This window comes from Rhinatrema bivittatum, chromosome 3 (genome assembly GCF_901001135.1).
Source record: "Rhinatrema bivittatum chromosome 3, aRhiBiv1.1, whole genome shotgun sequence".
NCBI lineage: Eukaryota > Metazoa > Chordata > Amphibia > Gymnophiona > Rhinatrematidae > Rhinatrema > Rhinatrema bivittatum.
The window spans coordinates 61,221,682-61,242,945 of record NC_042617.1 but is presented as its reverse complement, the minus strand read 5'-3'; the positions used below and the strand labels follow the sequence as shown (position 1 = coordinate 61,242,945).

General features: G+C 40.3%; 1 protein-coding gene and 1 non-coding gene across 4 annotated transcripts in view; one reads left to right on the top strand and one right to left on the bottom strand.

Annotated features, from left to right (window-relative positions):
* Nucleotides 1–21,264, bottom strand: part of EML4 (EMAP like 4) — a 422,649-nt gene that overhangs the window by 360,321 nt on the left and 41,064 nt on the right. The window lies entirely within an intron of this gene.
* LOC115088914 lies at nucleotides 878–1,032 on the top strand. The gene has a single exon (XR_003855988.1). It is a non-coding gene; the product is annotated as a 5.8S ribosomal RNA (ribosomal RNA).

Here is a 21,264-nt window from a genome sequence, read left to right as displayed (position 1 = left end):
CTATGCACCCCATCACCAAAACTTACCAACCTTACTTCAACCAAAAACCGTGCACTCTCCATTGCTGGCCCCACAATATGGAATACCATGCCTTCTCTCTTACGCCAGGAGATATGCCCGAAGAAATTTAAGCAAAACCTAAAGACCTGGCTTTTCAAACAGGCCTACACTTAATACACTCCTCTCCCACTAAATCCTTCAATAACCTCTTTATCCCTTTATTACACCTACTACTAGAGATTATTCTCATTTGCATATCCTCTTCCCCTGTTCTTGTTCCCATCCTCCTCTTTTATCACACTTTTCTGCACTTAATACAGTGCATTCACCTGATTACCACCATGTTGTTTTAATGCTTTCAATTGATTTCTTCCAATGTTGTTATAGTATAGCATAATCAGTTGTTTACCCCAATGTTCTCCCTGTCATCCCTCCTGCCATTTCTTTAGCATAATTAAGTTGTTTATTATTTATTAAGCTGTTCTTACTCAGTTCCGAGTTTGATGTAAAGCCTGTTGCTAAATTTACAGTTTTATGTAAACCGATGTGATGTCCCCCTACTAGTGTCGGCATATAAAAATTTTCAAACAAACAAATAAACAAACCGCGAGGCAACTGCAGTATGGAAAAAAAAAAAAAAAAAGAGACTAAAGGGAGACCCCTGTGGCTACAGGGATTATGGCATGTTGGGCATGCTCAATGTGCCAGTCAAAAGTTCTAGAAACTTTGACAGAAAAGTTTTCTGTGATAGGGCTCCGTCCAGTGACGTCACCCACATGTGAGGACTACCATCTCTCTCGCTCTCCCGCCTCCCCCCTCCGGTGTGTGGGGGTGGGACGGGTCGAGAAGGACGCGCCTGAGAAACGGATGAACCCGTGACTCTTAGCGGTGGATCACTCGGCTCGTGCATCAATGAAGAACGCGGCTAGCTGCGAGAATTAGTGTGAATTGCAGGACACATTGATCATAGACACTTCGAACGCACCTTGCGGCCCCGGGTTCCTCTCGGGGCTACGCCTGTCTGAATCGACAACGCCCGACGAGAGAGAGAGATCGGGAGTCCGCCGTCTCCCCGCGTTTCCACGGTGCCGGAAAGGACTACATTTTTTTGACTTCACGTCTTATTGGTGACTTTTTACTATCTCATTTTTAAAGGTTATTGACCCTGAAGAAGTGGCGCCTTTGCAGCGAAACACCGGCTGCTGTCGGGCAGCTATACAGAGACATTCTCAGTTTCATAATTGGGACAGATGCAAATTTCTACTGACCTGCACAGGCTTTTCCAGCCACAAGTAAAAAGAGTTTCACATTTCCCTTGAGGCTATCAAGCCGGGGCATATGATTTTCAGCCATTTCCGACGGAATATCATTTATTATTTACAGTCATTCTTGACGGAATATAAATTGATTTTGAATCTGATTCCGTTTGCATATTTTCTACAGGCTTCATAGCCGGTAAGAGCCGCAAATGAGTAGACCGGACGGTGCAACTTTGCTTGATTGGACACGTTGTCAGGCTTGCTGATGCGGCATCTTACATTAACAAAAATTTACTGATATTTGCTCCGAATCAATGAGTATAATGAATTAATTGAGTGGTGCCTTTTGTTTACTGAATTTGATACACAGGACCCTTAGTGTGCTCTGTTTGGCAGTGTTTAACTTTGTAACAAGCAGAGGTTGCATCAGCTTCTGTTATTCACTTAGAAATTCATTAAAACGTATAAATTTATCAACAGGTACTTAACCTTTTGAACACAAATGTATGGTAGTGTGGGGTTTTAGTAACATGAATATTACAAGTTACACCACTTCACAATGAGGATGAAGAATACAAACAATCCAATAGAACAGAATATACACTGAAAGTTTACTCTATGAACCACCAAAATTATTTAAAAAATCTAATATATAGGCTAAAAAAAGAATTCTGGCTAATGACTGAGGCTAATCATTTCCAAAGTACTTCTGTTATTTTCCAAATGCCATGTCCTCTTCAGATTAGAAAATCTTTCACTCTGGATGTAATAAAACAGAACTGGCAGATGCTACCACCCATATATTTCCCTCGTTTTCCCTCACTTTACATTTTCTTAGAAATGTATTCAATAAAAACAGTTATACTATATGTCTATCGATGACTAGGAACAGTATAGCATCTGGAGAGTGAAATGACAGATAAGATAACTGACAGCTCCCAAGCCTCTCCTCCTTCCTGACACATTCTTGAAAAACACCAATGCAAACTAAACCAAACACTAAAAATCCTATCCTAAAGTCAATGTTCTTTTGATGCTGGATCAGTCCTTCTACCTTTCTTTAAATAAGTTAAAAATGAGCTGGCTACATTCATCTTTCAGATATTATTCTCAGATTTTTTTTTCGGTAGAGAATGTGCATTTTTCAAGACTACTAATATAAGTGAAGCAGCACTCACTGTATTTCAGAAAAACAAATGCTGGCACTCTGTTCTACTATAAAATTGTAAGCATTAAGCTTCAGAATCTTCCTTAAAACTAAAATCTCTGAACAGCATATAAATCATATCACTCTGGCAAATGAAATCTGGGCTGCACAGCTGCTGCTTTATTCATGAACTGAATTACTAATATATAAACAGTGACTCCTCTTGATAATCTGAGAACCCACAATACTGTGAGAAAGCATTACAGCAATAAGCAACCAGGATCATAAACCCAAAATTAACCTATACAATTTTAAATGAGTAAATGTTTTGCCTAAAGCATACATTTTTTACATAAAAATAAAAAAATCAAACATAGTATATTTGATCAAAATAATTGTGCAAGCTAGATTGCCCATAACTTACTGCTCTTTTATGAACATCTCTTGAATTATGCTGTCCTCCTTTTCATGTAGAGCTCCTTTTCCCTGGGATCCTGATAATCAGCTGCTCTTTGGCGAAAATCACTGGGGGATAATTTTCAAAAGGATTTACACATGTACATATAACTTACTATTGTAGCAATTTTCAAAAGCCATTTACTCGTGTAAAGTACACATATGCAGATAAATCCTATGGACAATTCAATGGCATATATTGTAGCAATTTTCAAAAGCCCATTTACAAGAGTCAACTATATTTACATGTGTAAAACCCAATTTTAAGCATGTAAATGCTTTTTACAATCAGGCCCATTGAGTACAAGTGGGGGAATTTCCTGGTGAAAGCAAAAGCAACAAGGAAGCTCAGCCATACTGCCTATTTTCTCTCTCAGCAGCAGATACAAATTATGACAGTTCTCTTTAAGGAAGCAATATAAGCTAGATTCTTTAAGAGAGCTAACTTCCATTTTCCTAGCTCTGTTTCCTTTTTAGGTCTCATTCTTTAATCTCATTTCTCTTTTGTCAAAATAATATTGTATCTCTTAAATGTCAATGTTTGCCTTTTAGACAAAAAGGTATACATGTAAAAACTACAGTTCCAGGGTTTTTTTTTCTTTTCTCCATCCCTACCATGCAATTATTCATGTTACAATCAAGCTTTACATGCTTTGTATGATGGCCATATGGGTTTCTAACAAGAACATGCATAATATAGGCACCATAGAGCCCAGCACTGCACCTCTTGCTTGCTACCCACTCTCAATATCCCCTTCCCCATTGCACCTCTCAAGACAGCATATAGTAAGAGTCAGCAGGTAGTCTCTTTATGGAAGAATTCTGGCTGCAGCTTTATTTATATTTATATGCATGTGAAGCTGTAATCCGTCGAGATTTCCAGATCAACGGAATAGAAATCGGCTAAAAAGATAAATAATCCAAAAGTACAATTACATCTTATGCACCTTAACTAACTTTCCAAGGTTCACCTTTTACAAATGTAATATTCTATCATATCAGTCAGTCACCCTAAATCATCACTTGCAGCTGGCATGCCTGCCCGGCTGTCATCGAATTGCCAGATAGACTCAGCCCAGACAGGGAGTGCAAAGCCTGCCAGATTGACTCGGCTATGCCTGCCCACAATTGTTTCAAATGCTCTGTGTACACGTAGCCTGCCAGATTGACTCAGCTGCTTTTCTGTTTGCATCTTACTATGCTAACAGATTGCCAGACTGACCCAGCTGTGTTCCCACTTGATTCAGCTTGAACTTTATACCATACACTCTTCCTCTCTGGCCCAATTCAAGGAGACCTTAGGAGTACTGATATGTCCATTTAAATTCATCCTGTCTGATACCGACATGCCGAAGCTGGAATCTGTGGCATCTCCTGCCAAGCACCCGTTTTTGTCCTAGCTCCCCCCCATGGATAAATTCCTGGTTTGCAAAGCTGCCTGCACTGCATTCTGATATGCCAAATATTACCAGATCATTAGTAGGGGTCAAATTTGAAACTCAATCATACTCGCTATAAACCCAATACATCATTTTTCAAATTTCACCTCTTGTGTTATCTCAATCGTGCCACGAACAATAAAATTTGCTATTTTAATGTCTAAAGTCTCTCAATTATTAGGACACCGGAGAGGAGGCTTGTAGTAACCAAATTAAACTGAAAAGGAGTGAATGTCAACATTATGCGAACATCGGGTTGTGGTAAGACTGTAACCCCTGAAGAAGGATTTCATCCGAAACTTGTACAAGTCAGGTTGATTAACCAACTTAAGAACGAGTAGAGGAGGACGTCATAACTTTCAGTTAAGTAGTTGTACAACGGCGGTTGTTTTAACATTGGGATGTCTTTTATGGCATGGTATGAGCACAACAAATAATTGAGAGACTTTAGACATTAAAATAGCAAATTTTATTGTTCGTAGCATGATTGAGATAACACAAGAGATGGGGGTTGGTGTGTTTATGATTATACAAAACAATGACAGGATAACCTGGATGGTTCCTGCTTAAATATTATATGAAACCACCACCTTTCACTTAAAAATGTTTTTTCCTCAAACAGTTGTCATATAATCAATACAGAAACATTATGGGCCGGATTTTTAAACCTACGCGTGCGGCCTACATTTGTGCGAGCTACCTGGCGCACACAAATGTATGCCCGATTTTATAACATGCGCACGCAGCCGCGCGATTATAAAATCTGGGGTCAGCGCGCGCAAGGGGGTGCACATTAGTGCACCTGGCGCGCGCCAAGCCTAGGGGAGCCCTGATGGCTTTCCTCGTTCACTCCAAGGCCGCTCTGAAATCGGAGCATCCTCGGAGGGAACTTTCCTTCGCCCCCCCCCCCCCCCCACCTTCCCCTCCCCCTATCTAACCCATCCCCCCAGCCCTACCTAAATCCCCCCACCTTTATTTTGTAAATTATGCCTGCCAACTTGCGTGCGTCGGCCAGCTGCTGGTGCACGATACCCCGGCATGGCCGCTGTGCCCAAGGCCTCGATCCCGCCCCCGCCCCGTTCACAAAGCCCCAGGTCATACGCGCGTTCAGGGGCCTCTGAAAAATAGGCTCGGCATGTGTAACCCTTTTAAAATCCGCCCCTATATGTGACCACGGCAGTGAAATTTGAAAACGATGTATTGGGTTTATAGCGAGTATGATTGACTGCATTCTGATATGTGCACCGTATGATTCGCAACCTAGAGAATCATGCTGCTATCTCTGCTACTTCCTTCTTGATCCTTCAAATTAGCTCAATCCCTTTTAAACCAGCCAGATCATTGCCCCCAGGTATATCAATATAGTCAACGGTGCGGATTTAGTGCAAGCTTCATGGATTAATGTTGTCCATTTCAGGCTGCAGTCACTCATCCTAACTCCTGTCTCAACAAATCCCAAGTGCTCCCCTTGTGGCCAATCTAATGCTCTTTTCCCTGCCCTGAAAATGTATGAGTGGCCGCATAGTCACATATCGAATGTTGGTATATAAAAAAAAATAAACATATTTCAACTGGCCTAGAACACAAACCACAATCAAATGCTCCCCCCCCCCCTCTTTCTTTTTTTTCTATATCCTCTCTCTACCTCACCTGCCAATTCACCCATCACTACCTCACCTGCCAATTCACCCATCACTACCTTGTGCGGTCTTACACAGCTTCTAAATCTGTCTGACCTCCACTGCCCAATATTTTTTAGCTCATCAGATGAAGCTCCTTCCTGCGCGGTGAATGTTGCCATCCCTATGCGAATGGAGTGCGTACCAAAAGCCACCAGGTCAGCATGCAGTAGGCATTTCTTCAAAACAGATGCAAACAGGAATCTCAATAGGGCAGACATCTTCATGAACTACAAATTACCCTCCTTCAGACCTCCTAATCTGCATGAGACACCTGGTGTAGGCTGCAGTGCTAATGACTATACTCATCACCTTCCACAAGCAAACCTATGCATCCTTACCTTCCTGGTCTGTTTCAGATCTTCTGATCCAGACCCTTAAAACATCTTTGTATAAGATTACGTCATCTTCTCAATCCACTTTTTGCTCCTGCTCACCTTGTAAAAGGCACTAACTCACTAACCCACAAAGCTGTGAAAAATGGTAGTGTAAAGACAAATTAAAATAATACCATTTTGTAAGAGAAGTAACAGACACTCACTGCAGCCCTCCAAATCTTTTCCAAGACCTGATAGTCTATTGGCCTGTGACAGTCCAGATGCATGGACTGTATGCCTTCCCTGTTCCAAGCTTGGAGGATCTTCCTTACCAAGAAGGATACTGTTGGGTCAAGTTGCCCCTGCCACTTGGTGAAGGTGATGCCCACTAAAGCTGTCCTTGCAGCACCCACCATATGCTTCAATTTCCATGCCTGAATTAAAAATTCAACTAGATGCTCTTCACAAATTGGCCTATATCTTCTTTTGCTCAGAACGAACAAAAAACAGCTACCATCCTCTTTGATAAGCTTTCCAGGTACTGGGCACTAGGGCCTTTATTATAAGACTCTCAACATCACATCTCGAAGTGTCCATAGACCAGGTGGCAACTTTGTTCCTTGCTCATCTGCTGTTGACACCAACAACCTGAAAACTGCCCACTTAAAGCGTGACAAAGCATCAGCTACTGCATTATGGATATGTTTAGCCCTTATTGACAAATTAAAACATAATGCATGCAGAACTACTAACACCATTAACCCCACTAAAACCAGGGATTTTGCTGTTTGCTTGTTTATAGCTGCACTATCGCTGCACTGTCTGAGTGAAACAACACTTGTTGGCTAGCCTTTTGCCCCACAAACACTAGTGCCACTAATACATCTCTAAGAGGGCTATGTTCTTTGCTATGCCGATAGTATGCCATCGCTTCAGCCAGGGCTGTGTACACCAAATGCTTTGGAAAGACTCCAAAACCCTGCCCTCCAAAGGCATCAGACAATAGATATATCCCCATCCATAACCTCAGGTGCTTGCCACAATGATGCCCAATTATAGTGATTAAGGAATTCCTGCCACACTTTCAGATTCTTTTATAAACCATTTGCCAGCCATATACAGTGGTGTTTCACCCTGACTCCTGCTGAAGCTGTTGCTAACCAATGGATGAATATCGTACCCATCAATAACACCATGCATGCAAAATTCAGCTGGACTATCAGTGATTTGACCTGCCTGAGGGTTAACGTCCTGAGCTTCAATGCAAACTGCATCTCCTTGGACAACCTCTGTACCTTAGCTGCTGGCAACTAAAACACCATTTCCATCTCATTATCCAAAAAAATCAATCTATGGGTGGGAACTTCTGTTTGTCTTCGGCAAGAGGAATGCCAAATTCTTTACCTACAGCCCTAAATACATTCAATAGACTGACAAATTTCTGACTGACTAGTGCCTACAAGAAAGAAGTCATCAGATTATGACTAACCAACTCCACCCCAGTCCATTATTCTGACATGCAGTGTACAAATGTACAATAGGCCTCAAATTTTGCACAAGTATCTGAATATCCCATGGGCATACACTTGTCATAAATAATATTGGTCCTGGAAAAGTAGCAATCTAAAAAAATCAGGTTGTATGGGTAAGTAGCCTAAAAGCCAAATCAATATTGGCCTTCGCTTTCAAGGAGCCACATAAGCAATCCTTCACCTGTTCAACTGTATTGTCGAAGAGTGCATACTGAACTGACCAGTACACCTAGTCTAAGGAACTGTTAACTCTCAGCCCTTCAGAATAAAGGAGAATATCAATCAGTCTAAATTTGCCCTCTTGGTTTTTTGGCACTAAATCCAATGGCAATATACATAAATTGGCTATACAGGGGTATTGAAGGGTCCCACAACCGTATCCAAATCAATTTCCTTCTGTAGCTTCAACTGTACCTACCCCTAATTTGCTCTAACAGATGCAGCATTTTTTACCTGGAATGTGCCCTCTCACTCTTTCACAGTAAAAAATAAGGACCAGAAGGCTCAGCTGCATACTATTCCCAGCATCCCCTAGGAGAGGATTCCAGAGGTCACAGAGAGCAATCCAGGCTTCGAACTCCTCAGTCCCGCACCCTTTCAGTAGAAGAGGACCGGAAGTGTTCGCCATTACTCAAACCTCTCAATCCTTTGAGTGAAGATCAACTTAATGGTGGTTGAAGAGAATTGGTAAGTATAACTTTGGGAAATCTTAGGACTTAAAATTTTGGAAAGAGGTGAAATAGTGGGAAATAATCTGTAGAGATTGTGTATCTGAGATAATAAGCAAAGAAGGTGTTAATTCTAGTGTCTCTTTCCCTCCCACTCGCCCCTAGTTCAACCCTTGATTTTTTGGCAAGAGACACTTTCTCATTAAAAATCAATCAGGCTCTTATCTAAATCATACTATTGCACCAGCCCTTACTGAGAGTTTAACATCCCCTTGTAAGTCACTAGCAGATTAATTAGTGAATACACCTATAAATTTAAAATATTCTAATTCCAACTCCCTTAGCAACCTAAACCTAACTAGGAACTCAACAGAATTAAGAAGAAGGCAGCAGTCCAGCAGCTAGAGGAAGGCTTTCCAGTCTTTTGCATAGAGAGTCACATGTATGATTTCTTTTACCCGCCAGTGAGAAACTGTATGTGTGCAACCAGAGCTAAGAGCTCCTGGCTCTCAGAGAACGAGTCTAATCTCTGGAGGACAGCATGGCAGACCTGGAGGATTTGAGGCACACAGAGAGGTAAATCCCAAATCCAGTCTGGCAGCCCTGGTGCTGCCCTAGACTAGAAAGATCTCCAGGTTGAAGCTCATCACCCTGGTGTAGCAGGAAGTGATCCTGTAACAAGGTCCTTCTTTCCAGGTGATATGTTGTCCTTTCGCACTGAGGACAAGTCTCCCAGTTTCCACTGATGGTCTCTCATTTTTGTTTGTTATAATAAACACTGAAATTTCCAGGAAAAATTAATAAAAAATTAAAATGAATGCCCCTACCTATAACCAAGTCCACAATTTCTTAAACACTTACTTTTACCAGATTTGGTTTGGACCAGACCAGCAAGGGACTAAGGGGCCATTATACTAAAGTGTTAACATTGGCCATTAACACACATAAAACGTGGTGTTTATCACACACATTAATAGCTGAAATATGATGCAACTAAAGCATGTATTATCACAGTTGCTAATCTACAAACATACAGGTAAATGGGAATCACAAAAACTTAACTATACTTCCATAAGGTTGAGTTTTTTTTGCATTAATGCATTTGTGATGCATTTTGCCTATATGTACTTTTTTGCTGTGTTAATAGGAAACAATTTTGCATGTGCTTTTATATCTCATTACCTTAGCATAGATTTGAAATTGCCTTGCAGCCTTGATATGATACCCATCTTAAAAGCAGAGCTTCACTGGTCCACCGCTTCCTTTAGTAGCCTGATTAGCTTGATAAAGACAATTCAATTACTTCCCTGCAGCTCAGGTGAGCTTGATCCTTCTCTATAAGGATTTGGAAGGTCTCCCCAGAAAGGGATCTTAGAAGCAAAGGAGCCCAACACTGGAGCCAACATTATCCAAAGGATTTAAAAAATATAGTCACCCACCTTGGACAAATACATTTTCTTGGCTGGTAAAGGGGCTCTGTGAGTAGGTGATGTTGGTATTTTCAGTTCTGACTGAGGCCTGGGAGGTGGCAATAGTGGAGAAATGTCTGATCTCCTTAAGCTTGATGAGAAAGAAGTATCTAGTCCTGATTAGGAACCCAAAGTAATGAGAGAAGAAGATAGCTATAGTTCAAGGAAAAGAGTGTGAGGGACTCTGGGGGAAAGAAAAAACTCAGGCAGAGAAAGAGAGCTACAGGAGGTTCTGGAGGAGTAAACAGAGAGCTGCACCTGGGAGAAAGAGGAGGAGAAGAATACGGCACAGGGGAAGAATGAGGGGTGTGCATTTGACTTGCCAAGAAAGAAATGCACTCGCCTTGTACTGATACCACCTGCACCATACTAGTCCCTCTCAGAACAAATTATTCAGGAAGGAGGGGTGAGAATGCATGGAAAGTAAGTCCTGACATTTTGAAATTCCTAACTAGGCATGTTAAACAGCTGAATAGCTCTTATTCTGCAATTAACTGAAGCCTCTCTTTCCTCCATCTCCAGATTCAGTAGACAGCTTCTCACAAGCACTGGAGCTCTCTCTCTGGATGGAGTCCAAGGTTGTGAGGAATGTAGAAGAGAGTAACTAAGAATCTTAGGTATCTCCTCCTCCTTCTCTCAGGTAGAAAGTCAGAAGCCTTTGAAACTGGAGCTTTCTTGAAAAGATCAGGAATTTCCTTAAAATGCTCGCTCTTGGTATTACCTTGACCCTTTTGAGGTTTCAACCTTTCCCTAAAAATCAGAGATAAAAGTGGCTGCAGTCAAACTTCAGGTTCAAGACTGCAGTCCTACATAGCCCCTTTCAAGCTCCAAAGCAGTCTTCTCTGTAGAGAGCCCCTCTGTGTAATCACTTCAGTTCTTCAGACAGGCCTCAGCTGCCCTGCAGGAACCCTAACCTACACAAAGTGCAGGATGAGAGCCCTCATAAGGATACGGACCATGCTTCTGCAATCAGCAGAGGGAATAGGAGTAGCAAAAGGGATCATGGGAAGAAGCGAGAGAGGATCATGGGAACTTGTGCTAAGAAAAACTCAGGTGGCATTGTATCCCACATAGTACACACAGATATGTAACAGATTTTTTAATTATTTCACTTCTTCATAATACTAAACTGCATTTAGACATATTGCACAGCAAAGAAAAGTATGGCATGCCAAAGCAGTGTTCAGCAGCTACTATATCATCATATTTGTAAACTTTTACATCTCAGATAGCTTTGGCAGCAGACTCCCTAGAAAGTAAAACTCCTCACTTAATTTTGAAAACAACCTACAGCATTTTTGTTTTGTTTTTTTTAAACACCACATATAAAAAATGTCCCATTTAATTCTGTTCATGGATTTAAAAATTCATTAATAACATAGCTTGAATTGTTTTGACCTATAGGCTAGTTAAATAATTACCAGACATGCTTTCAGGAATCCAAGCTAAATACATGACTGCACATCAGACAAGAAAAGCAATAGCAAAAATCAGTTAAAACAAGAAAGCAACTATTTGAAGAAACATCTGTACTGCCTCATCTTATACTTCATTAACATTGAGCTGACATTAAATGCTCTGAAATTATCTCAAATCAGGCAATTTAAAAGTCTTAATGAGATCACTGGCAGAATTTAATCATTCCCAAGTCCAAATATATACTACAGTTCTCATTAGAAACTTCATTACTTGAGAAAGTCCAAAATTATAAAAAAAAAAAAAAAAAATCCTGTTAATATTTTTGCATTCCTTCAAAACAAAAGATGGGTCCAGTTCAAACTCTGCACATACTATGCAGCTGTAAATTGGCATTTTAAATAAGTTGGCTCAGGGAAGCTGAACAGTGTTGCAGGATTCAGGGAGCCATTAATCACAACCACACTGGTCCCCCACCTTCCAGAGCCATGTATCACCTTCTTCTATCCCAAACTTTGGCTTACATTGTGCACAGGGACTGAACTGAGAAGTGCACTAATTTATATCTATTTCTAGAAGATAAAACAAGTCACCGGAAATATAAGAAAATGTTAACTGTGGCGAATATCATGTGTGCATAAGGGCACTTCAAGATGGTGTCTAGTGGCTTGGACATGCTCATTTGCACTCTATAACCTTCCTCTTTTAGGCTTTTCTCAAAGTTTCCTTCTTATCGTGAATATAGGGAAAAGGAAAGGGAAGTATATCTCTCTAAGACTCTGCCTCCTTCTCATCTTCTATCCACCAGTTAGCGGTGGAATCAGTGGTCGCATAAGATGCTGGCTTTAAGTGATGAAGCAGTATGTCATCATTGAGCCCCAACTGTCACAATGCTCCACTAGCTCTGGGACTCTCTGTGGACAATGATGATCAAGGATTAGCAGTGGAGCAGCTCAGAGAAGCATTAGAAATTAGGCTTTTGTGAGACTTGAGCTCCACACACAAGGCAGAGAGGGCTCCATGCTGAAGCAATCGGGGAAGAAAGGTGTACAGATTTGTGGCTACTTCAATGGAGGCAAAACAGTTTCAAGGGTCATCACCAGGTGGAGATACTAGTGCTCTTTGGGTGGGAGGAATGACAGTAGCAGTGAAAACATCATTCACCCACCCCTATACTTGGACCAGCTGCCTGGGGGATCCAAACACTATTACACTAGAGGTAATCTGGAAGACTACAGTCACACTAGAAAAGTCTAGTTCCAAAAGAATGAAAGGTATGGAAGTGACTAATAGAACTTTGAGAGAACAAAGCACCAAACTAGAATAAACCCTAATGGAACACAGAAAAAAAAAAAAACCTGAGGCTCTGAAAGCTCATGTATCTTCATCTCAGAAGGCAAATGTAGCTACTATTCAAGATAACATGGCTATGCAACACAAATTAAATCTTGCTGAAAATAAACTGCACCATTTTAACATGAAATTTCTTTAGTTGCCATAAATGATTACCATTAGCCAGTGGATATGGTGCTTATTCTATTACTATAACAAGCAAGGTTTGTACTTATTTATTACATGTAAATATATATATATATATATATATATATATATATATATATATATATATATATATATATATATATATATATATATATATATATATATATATATATAGTATATACACATAGACAAACTCTGAATAAACAGATTAGGTTCCAACTCATTTAAAGCTATCCTCTTTAAAAAAAAAAAAAAAAAAAAAAAAAAGACATATAGGGAAGGCATAACTCCACGCATAACATTTTATATGGGTAGTACACACAGAAACAACCTAGTATGCAGATTTACATTTCTGCTTTGTGATTTAAATTTCTAAAGTATCATTTCCAAGAATAAGCATTTGTCCAATATTTTTTTTTTTTTTTATAGGTGAAGGACCACAGAAGGCCTTTTTTCTGCACTGTACAGTCAGCACTTAACTATTCAGTTTAAAAAAAAACAGTGAACTACAGGCGTATATTTCTTACAAATAAGCAACAAATTCCTATAACCAAATGCACTTACACATAGCTAGTATAAATGACCTTTGATATAGTCTCTCTCATTAACATCTTGTGTTATTTCATGCATAGTACACCACACCTACACTTACCTGAATTTTTTTTATTTTTTTTTTAATTTCTTCACCACAAAGCATGTCTTTATTCGGTGTCTGATTTAATATCCTTCAGGCCTTCCTCTTATTTTACAAGAAATCACTGCTCAAATGCAAACTGAAGATTTCTCATTGCCAAGATTATTTTTGATTATACAGAGCAGTATTTTAAAATTCTCTACACCTGGAAAGCCTAAAGGCATACAACATACAACAGGGCTTAAGATATGTATTTTATACCATATGCACTGGTAATTCAAGGTAAAATTGAAACTGGAAATGATTCTCTTGTGTTCAAGGAGTTATGAGTTTGGCCAAGCCTGTCAAACTAATCATGACACACTACTTCTCAAACATCAGGATAAACCACTTTCACTCTTTGTGGAGTCAGGACATGTTGATCAACTGCATCTACTTACAGGGCCTTTTAAAATAAAAAGGATTAAATAAATTAGACATCAGAATGTCTCTGGACTCAGATCAAAAACTGTATACTCTTACTAAGCATTTCTAAATGGCACAATTTTCTGCAGTTATGTTTTGAATGCAATAAATGTATCAAATTCTTCTCTCATAATGGACTGGAAACACAAATATTGCAAGCTCAACGATTCTTACAATCTTTGGAATGTGAAGGGTTACAGAGACTCCTTCAGTAATTATCCTACTCAGAAATGATCTCTTATTTTTATGCATATGGGAGAAAACCCTTATGAAATGGGGTCTTTGACATGCACGGTTAGTCTTGGTAGAAAGAGAGAGCAGAACTCAAAATTTTAATACCTAGATATAAAAATATAAACATCCAAGGAAGAGAAAGCAATCAGGAAATTTTATTTATAGAATTTGCAATATATTTGGAAGAATACAAAATGTTTGGGATACTTGTACTTTAAATGAATGCATTGATTTTCACAACAGACAGAACCACTTTCTCACAACAATTCTTTCTTAAGCTGTAGTTTTAGAATAGCAGTGCAAGTGTTGCAGCCTTTAAGAAAAATGAAACTATTTCCTAGTCAGGAAGTGCTGATACACATCATTCAGGAGTTCAGCACGAATATGTAGAATAATTTTAAAGCTTTCTTTATAGCCCCTGCTGAAGAAGGAACTCTGGGAAAATAAAAGTTACCTTATAAAGCTCAGCAGAGAGGTAGAGAACCACAGGCACAGTAAATTAAAGTTCACTAACTATGGGGGTTAAAAGCTCAGAAAATCTATTTTAAAGCTTAAAGCTCAGAAAACTATTTACCATTATTTTCCCTACTAAAGGCAGGAACCAACAAGGAGCATTTTAACCTTATTAACTTTTGAATCAACTAGACAGAAATAATGCTTTAAATTAATAAGTAGATTAATTATATACATAGTACATAATATAAGAAACAGGATAATGTAAATGTGTAGATACTGTCTTAAGTACCATAAAACAGTGCAGAAGAAAATCTAGCCATGAAGCAGAATACACAAGTAGGCTTTGGATGCAAATCCTTATACCGGTATATTATGCCAAAATAACTTGAAACATCTAAGATGATGCTAAAGAAATGCTACATTCACAATATTTTCTTCTCTTTTAATCTTTAGAGCAAAGGCAGGCAAGAGTTCCAAAGGGAACTCAACCTGCAATCCCCCTTTTTTTTTTTTAATCTCCCGGCTCAAGTCAGCATGATGACAGCAGCAGCAGCACCACCACAGAAATACCACAAAGGCATGTTCCTGATCCTGGTGGCTATTCCTGATCTCCATATCTGTTATCTCTAGTATATTCATATGCAGGAAGTTTTCTTTTATTGGTCAAAGAGCTGAAGAATATTGGCAATTTGGAATTCTAATAAATATGTGCAATTCTTTACTGATGCCCATCAACTGTATACAAATTACATTTCAAAAAGACTATTTATAATCTCTGTGTATGTTTTACTGTGAGCCACTTAGGGTCTTTTGACATAGCATATAAATAAACATAACTCTACTCTTTGCCCTGTAGTAACAGCATTAGGCCTTTGAGTCCAAAATCTGGCTCTGTGACAAATATCCTGGGAAGGAGAGGGGGCACTCCTTTCCCAAGTTAACATCTATCCATAATGCTCGAGGATGGCTGAAAAGATTTGATTCCTTGAACAGTTCCCTCATTGCAAGAAGCGATTCTTATTTCTTTTGCCGTTTCCTCCTGCTCATTTGGGCTTCCAGCTTAATTTCAACCAGCTTCTGCTAGTGATGGATGCCTCCAGCAAAGGATGGTGAGTATATACTGGGGCCATTCGAACACAGGCATTTGGTCTCTTTAGTAGAACCATATATCTGACTGCTCTCAATTCAGTCAATTGGAATTGAGAGCAATCAGAGAATTTGAATTAATTTGTGTCTTCACCTTTTTCATATCAGGCTCAATCACTACAAACTGGTAAGGTGGGCCTCTTTCAAATGATAGGAGGCTCTAGAATGAGGTGTCATGGATGATGGAATAAGGATGAAAGGGGGTAGGAAATATTTCTTTACAGAAAGGATAGTGAATGCATGGAACAGTTTTCCAGTGGAGGAAGTGTAGTATCTGAATTCAAGAAAGCATGGGATAAACATAGGGGGATCTCTGAGGGAAGCAATGGGAATTGTAAAGTTAAATTAGTTGAGTGGATGAGCAGATTTATGGGCCATTTGGTCTTTTGCTGCCATCATGTTTCTATGTTTATATAAGTGATACAACTTTAGAAAATTGAATTAAAAATGCATAATTTTAAAATGAACTACTTTAAAGTACCAGGAAAATGTTAATTAAATGGACATGAGATCTGCACTTTGCAGATGTTCAAAGTTAAAATGTCAGAGGCCATTCTGCACAGTCTGCTTTGTAATTTATAAAGCTTTAAGGCACTGCTCTCTCTTTTTTTTTTTTTTTTTTATTTATTTATTTATTTTTTATTTTTATATACCGATGTTCCTGTAAAGAATACATATCGCATTTTTTTTTTAATATATGGAAACTTTTCCATGGATATTCATTATTTTAACAGGGCATATCTTTATTCTCATTCCTTTAGTACAATTTAACAGTAAAAGCTATACCTTTCTAACCAGTTTGAAAATGCAGTGGAATTGTTACTATAGCAATCCAATAAATTTTGCTCTGAAAGATCATGGCAACACCTAGTGGATGCAAACAAAGTTACTAAAACAATAGTCAAGGCAGAGAAAACTCTGTCTGTTCATGGTTAAGTCTAATGCATTTATCTCAGAAGCAGGAATGCCAACTTCCAACTGTGAAGATTACATACAAAGGGAGAGATTGAGGGGAGGTACAGGAAGTATCATGTACTCATTAATTCAACTACCAAGAGGAGTGGTACATTAGTGCCTGAACAGAAATTCCTAGCACTTTCATGCGTTCCAGAAAACACGAATGTCCCTACTTCTTTTCTATCATACAGGCCGATACAGTACAGTGTGGAGCGCACTGTTAACCCGCGATTGGACGCGTGTTTTGGACGCGCTAGCTTTACCCCTTATTCAGTAAGGAGTAATAGCGCATCCAAAACACGGGTCCAACCTCCCCGATCCTAATAGCGCCCACAACATGCAAATGCATGTTGATGGCATTATTAGGTATTCCCGCGCGATACAGCCAAGCTACACATTTTACTTTCAGAAATTAGCGCCTACCCAAAGGTAGGTGCTAATTTCTCCGGGCACTGGGAAAGTGCACAGAAAAGCAGTAAAAACTGCTTTTCTGTGCACCCTCCGACTTAATATCATGGCGATATTAAGTCGGAGGTCCCAAAAGTAAAAAAAATAGAAAAAAAATTTGAAATAGGCCCGCGGCTCAAAAACCGGACGCTCAATTTTGCCGGCATCCGGTTTCCGAACCCGTGGCTGTCAGCGGGCTCAAGAACCTACGCCAGCAAAATTGAGCGTCGGCTGTCAAACCCACTGACAGCCACTGCTCCTGTCAAAAAAGAGGCGCTAGGGACGCGCTAGTGTCCCTAGCGCCTCTTTTTACCACCGGTCCTAATTTTCATAAATTAAAATACTGTATCGCACGCACAGGAGAGTGGCCTGTGCGCGTGCCGGGAGAGCAGGTGCTCGCCAGCTCTCCTGCAATTTTACTGTATCGGCCCGATAGATTTTAACTCCCAACCACTATCTATTGCTTTCCTCTCCTCCCCCCCCCCCTTCTGCCGCTGTTTCTCTTTCCCCTTTACAGTTCCTCTTACTTCACTCAGATTTACTTGTGCTTCTCTTGAAAAATATTTTCCTCTTTATACAGCTTTTTCTTTCCTTTCTCCTCCTGTGCTCCTTTTAATGTTCATGTGCACTTCTGCCCTTCCCCCTCTTCTTTATGTCCATTAGTACCTTCCCTTGCTCACTACTAGAGTATGCATGAACTGTGCACACATGCACAGCAGGGTTAAGGACTGGTGACCTGCTGCTCACATGGCAGTGGAGGGGAAGGGGGGGGGATTTTAGGGGTCACAATCACAATGCCAAACCACATCAGTGTTCTGTCACTTTTAAATGTTATGCCTCCCCCTTTTCCACTACCTGAAAGTGGATTACAATTGCTGTATGGAGGGGAGGAAGATACTGGCCCTGCAGCTGCTTCACACAAATCCTTCTCTCCTCCCTCCTGCTTCCATGGCTCAAGTTCAGCAAAACATCCATTGTCTGAGGGTAAGACCTGAATTTCTGCACAGAGATAGGGAAGCCAAACAGTTCATTCAGCACAAGAACAAAAAAAAATAAAAATAAAAAGTATGAAGGTGGCATAAACGCTATGCATTGTAGCCTCCTCCTTCTAACAATCCCTTAGCTCCGCACAGCAAAGCAGGAGATGGTAGCAGCACTTATGTATTACAATGAGACGAATGGGGGCGGGGGAAGCACAAGCAGGCAGGATTATCAGGGGAAGTTGGGAAGATTATGTATGGTCCACGGCTGAAGCTGCAGTGATAAATTTGATCATCTCCTGAAAGTCAAAATGACCTGGCAGCAGTGGCTGGCTTTCACACCCTGGATTGGTGGAGCGCACTGTTAGCCTGCTCTTGGACACGCGTTTTCCCTTACCCCTTATTCAGTAAGGGGAGGAAAACGCACGTCCAACCCGCAGCACCTAATAGCGCCCTCAGCATGCAAATGCATGTTGATGGCCCTATTAGGTATTCGCACGCGATTCAGAAAGTAAAATGTGCAGCCAAGCCGCATATTTTACTTTCAGAAATTAGCGCCTACCCAAAGGTAGGCGCTATTTTCTTCCGGCACTGGGAAAGTGCACAGAAAAGCAGTAAAAACTGCTTTTCTGTGCACCCTCCGACTTGATATTAAGTCGGAGGTCCCGAAGAGTAAAAAAAAAGTTAAAAAAAAAAAAAATTGAATTCAGTCTGCGGCTGTCGGGCCGAAAACTGGATGCTCAATTTTGCCAGCGTCCGGTTTCCGAGCCCGTGGCTGTCAGCGGGCTCGAGAACCGACGCTGGCAAAATTGAGCGTTGGCTGTCAAACCCGCTGACAGCCCCCTCCTTTTGCCCGTTTTTACCGCCAGGCCTAATTTAGAGAGTCGCGCGCACCGGGAGAGTGGGCATCGGCCTGTTAGTAACTCAAGACTAAGCAGGGAGTGGGTAGACAAAAGCACCAGTTGGAGGGAGGAAGATTAACTGCCTCTGCCTGTGACCTGTTAGAGAGATGATGAATCAGGGTGATCATCCTGGGACCTGTGTTGACTAAGTAGCCCCCCTCCCCCCCACCAGCAATTTTTATAACCCGCCTCAAGCCACTACCCATTCCTCTCCTCAATAGCTATACAGGCTATTGAGAGCACATCGCTAGAGTACTAGCAGACCAAGAACTATAACAATAATATGCAAACATACAGTGGAAACATTCCACATTTTCCACACCACTCCAGCAGTTTTCCCCTGGGCCGGCCCCCCTGGGTCAGTCCTGGTCCTAAGGAACACCGATAGTGGAGTTTAAGAACACATAAGGTAGTTATGGTGTGTACAGGTACTTAGGACCCAGGGGAGATTGGTGGCTGCAAGCATCTTTCCAAAGATACTCTCGTCCCTCCCATTGGTGGGTACCCTACTAGAGGTAGCCAACAGATAGGCAGGCTGCTGCCATGGTTTGTCACAAATAGGGCTGCTGCACTGGGCCTGAACTGGGTTGTACTGAGTTTGCACAGTTGAAAGTTTCTGCTGCCATCTGGACAGCAAGAGTCCAGTAAATGTAATTTTCTGGATATTTTTGCCTACCCTGTGACTTTTGGACACTACTCAAAAGTATGGTTTGGAGAAAATCCAGGCAGTTAGTAGTCCCTCTCAGAATTTTTCATGTTATACCTCTTTAGATATTTCCTCCAAGTTCATTTGCATAAGGAAAAGCATTGCTTCTCAATCAGAAAATCATTTCAGAAGAATACATTTTTGGAAACTAAAAAAAAAAATAAAATAAAATCACAAAAAGTATTATCTGCTGGTAAACTTGCAAGGTTAAGAAAAAATTCTGGCAGTAGACCAGCATCTATATTTATTTAACACTTTTTTTTATACCGGCATTCGTAGGACACATCATGTCGGTTTACAAGTAACTGAGAAGGGAAATTACAATGAACAAGGGAGGGGCTAACTGGGTAATATGCAAAATACAAAGGAAGAGATATTAAGGCACTCTTACTGATGCCAGGAAAGAGTTGGTGGAGAATGGTTTAGTGGACACAAGAACTCTTTAGTACAGACAAGACAATAAGATTGAAAGGGATATCAGAGCCAACAAGACTATTGGATCTCTTGGCAATGTTCTCAGGCCATGAACTGATTGCTACCAGTGCCATACTTGCAGCTTATTGTAAGGAACTGAAGGGTTTTGAACCCCTGATCTTATGTGGTATGGATCAGAAGCCCTGCTGAGAGCTATGCTGGCTTATGAGGAATTGGGGAAGTGAGGATTTAGTAGTTTCCCCAGGTACTGTGGGCAGGACAAGGCCTAGTCAGATTCCCAGTGGCTGGGAGTGAACCCACACTGGTTTCACAGCTGAGCTTAATAGTAAACTCCAGGAAGAATTGTTCCTGGCACATCATCTCCTAAACATTTACAGTGAGTTTTGGATTAAAGTTGCATCAGAAGGATTGGTAGCTGGTCTAGGTCTCTCCCTCTGCTACAAGGTACGGAAAAGTGTACCTTTTTACTAGTTTGGGACTTATCCACAAATTGCAACCATAAGTCAGGAAGTATTTGTTTTTGCCTTGGTTTCCAGCATTAAGAAACAGCTGTGAACATTGCTATGTGGACTGTCCTGTTTTTTTTATTTACTTCCATGACTCTTAATAATTCTGCACACCCTTTTCAATTCCTTACAAATTGATTCAAGCTTACAAATGTAATGATCAAAAGGTCAACCATATATGTCTACCCAATATCCATCTTCCATCCACACCTATCCTTTCAAAAAAATGTATTGGTAACTTTTAAAACAACCTCACCTACTTAATTCTAAATTTAGTTATTAATTATTTATTTATTTATTGGTTTTTATATACCGCCGCTCAGAGATATCGCATCGGTGTACAGAGAACGAAAAACATACACCGTAGCGTTATACACAGAACAAGGTAATATGTTTATTAAAATTATTTCTAATCATATAAAAGCTTGAAAGTAACAATAGAAAAAAAAAAGTCAGAATTAGAACGTCACAAAAAAAAAAAAATAGTATGAATCTTCCTCTAATTTCAAAACAC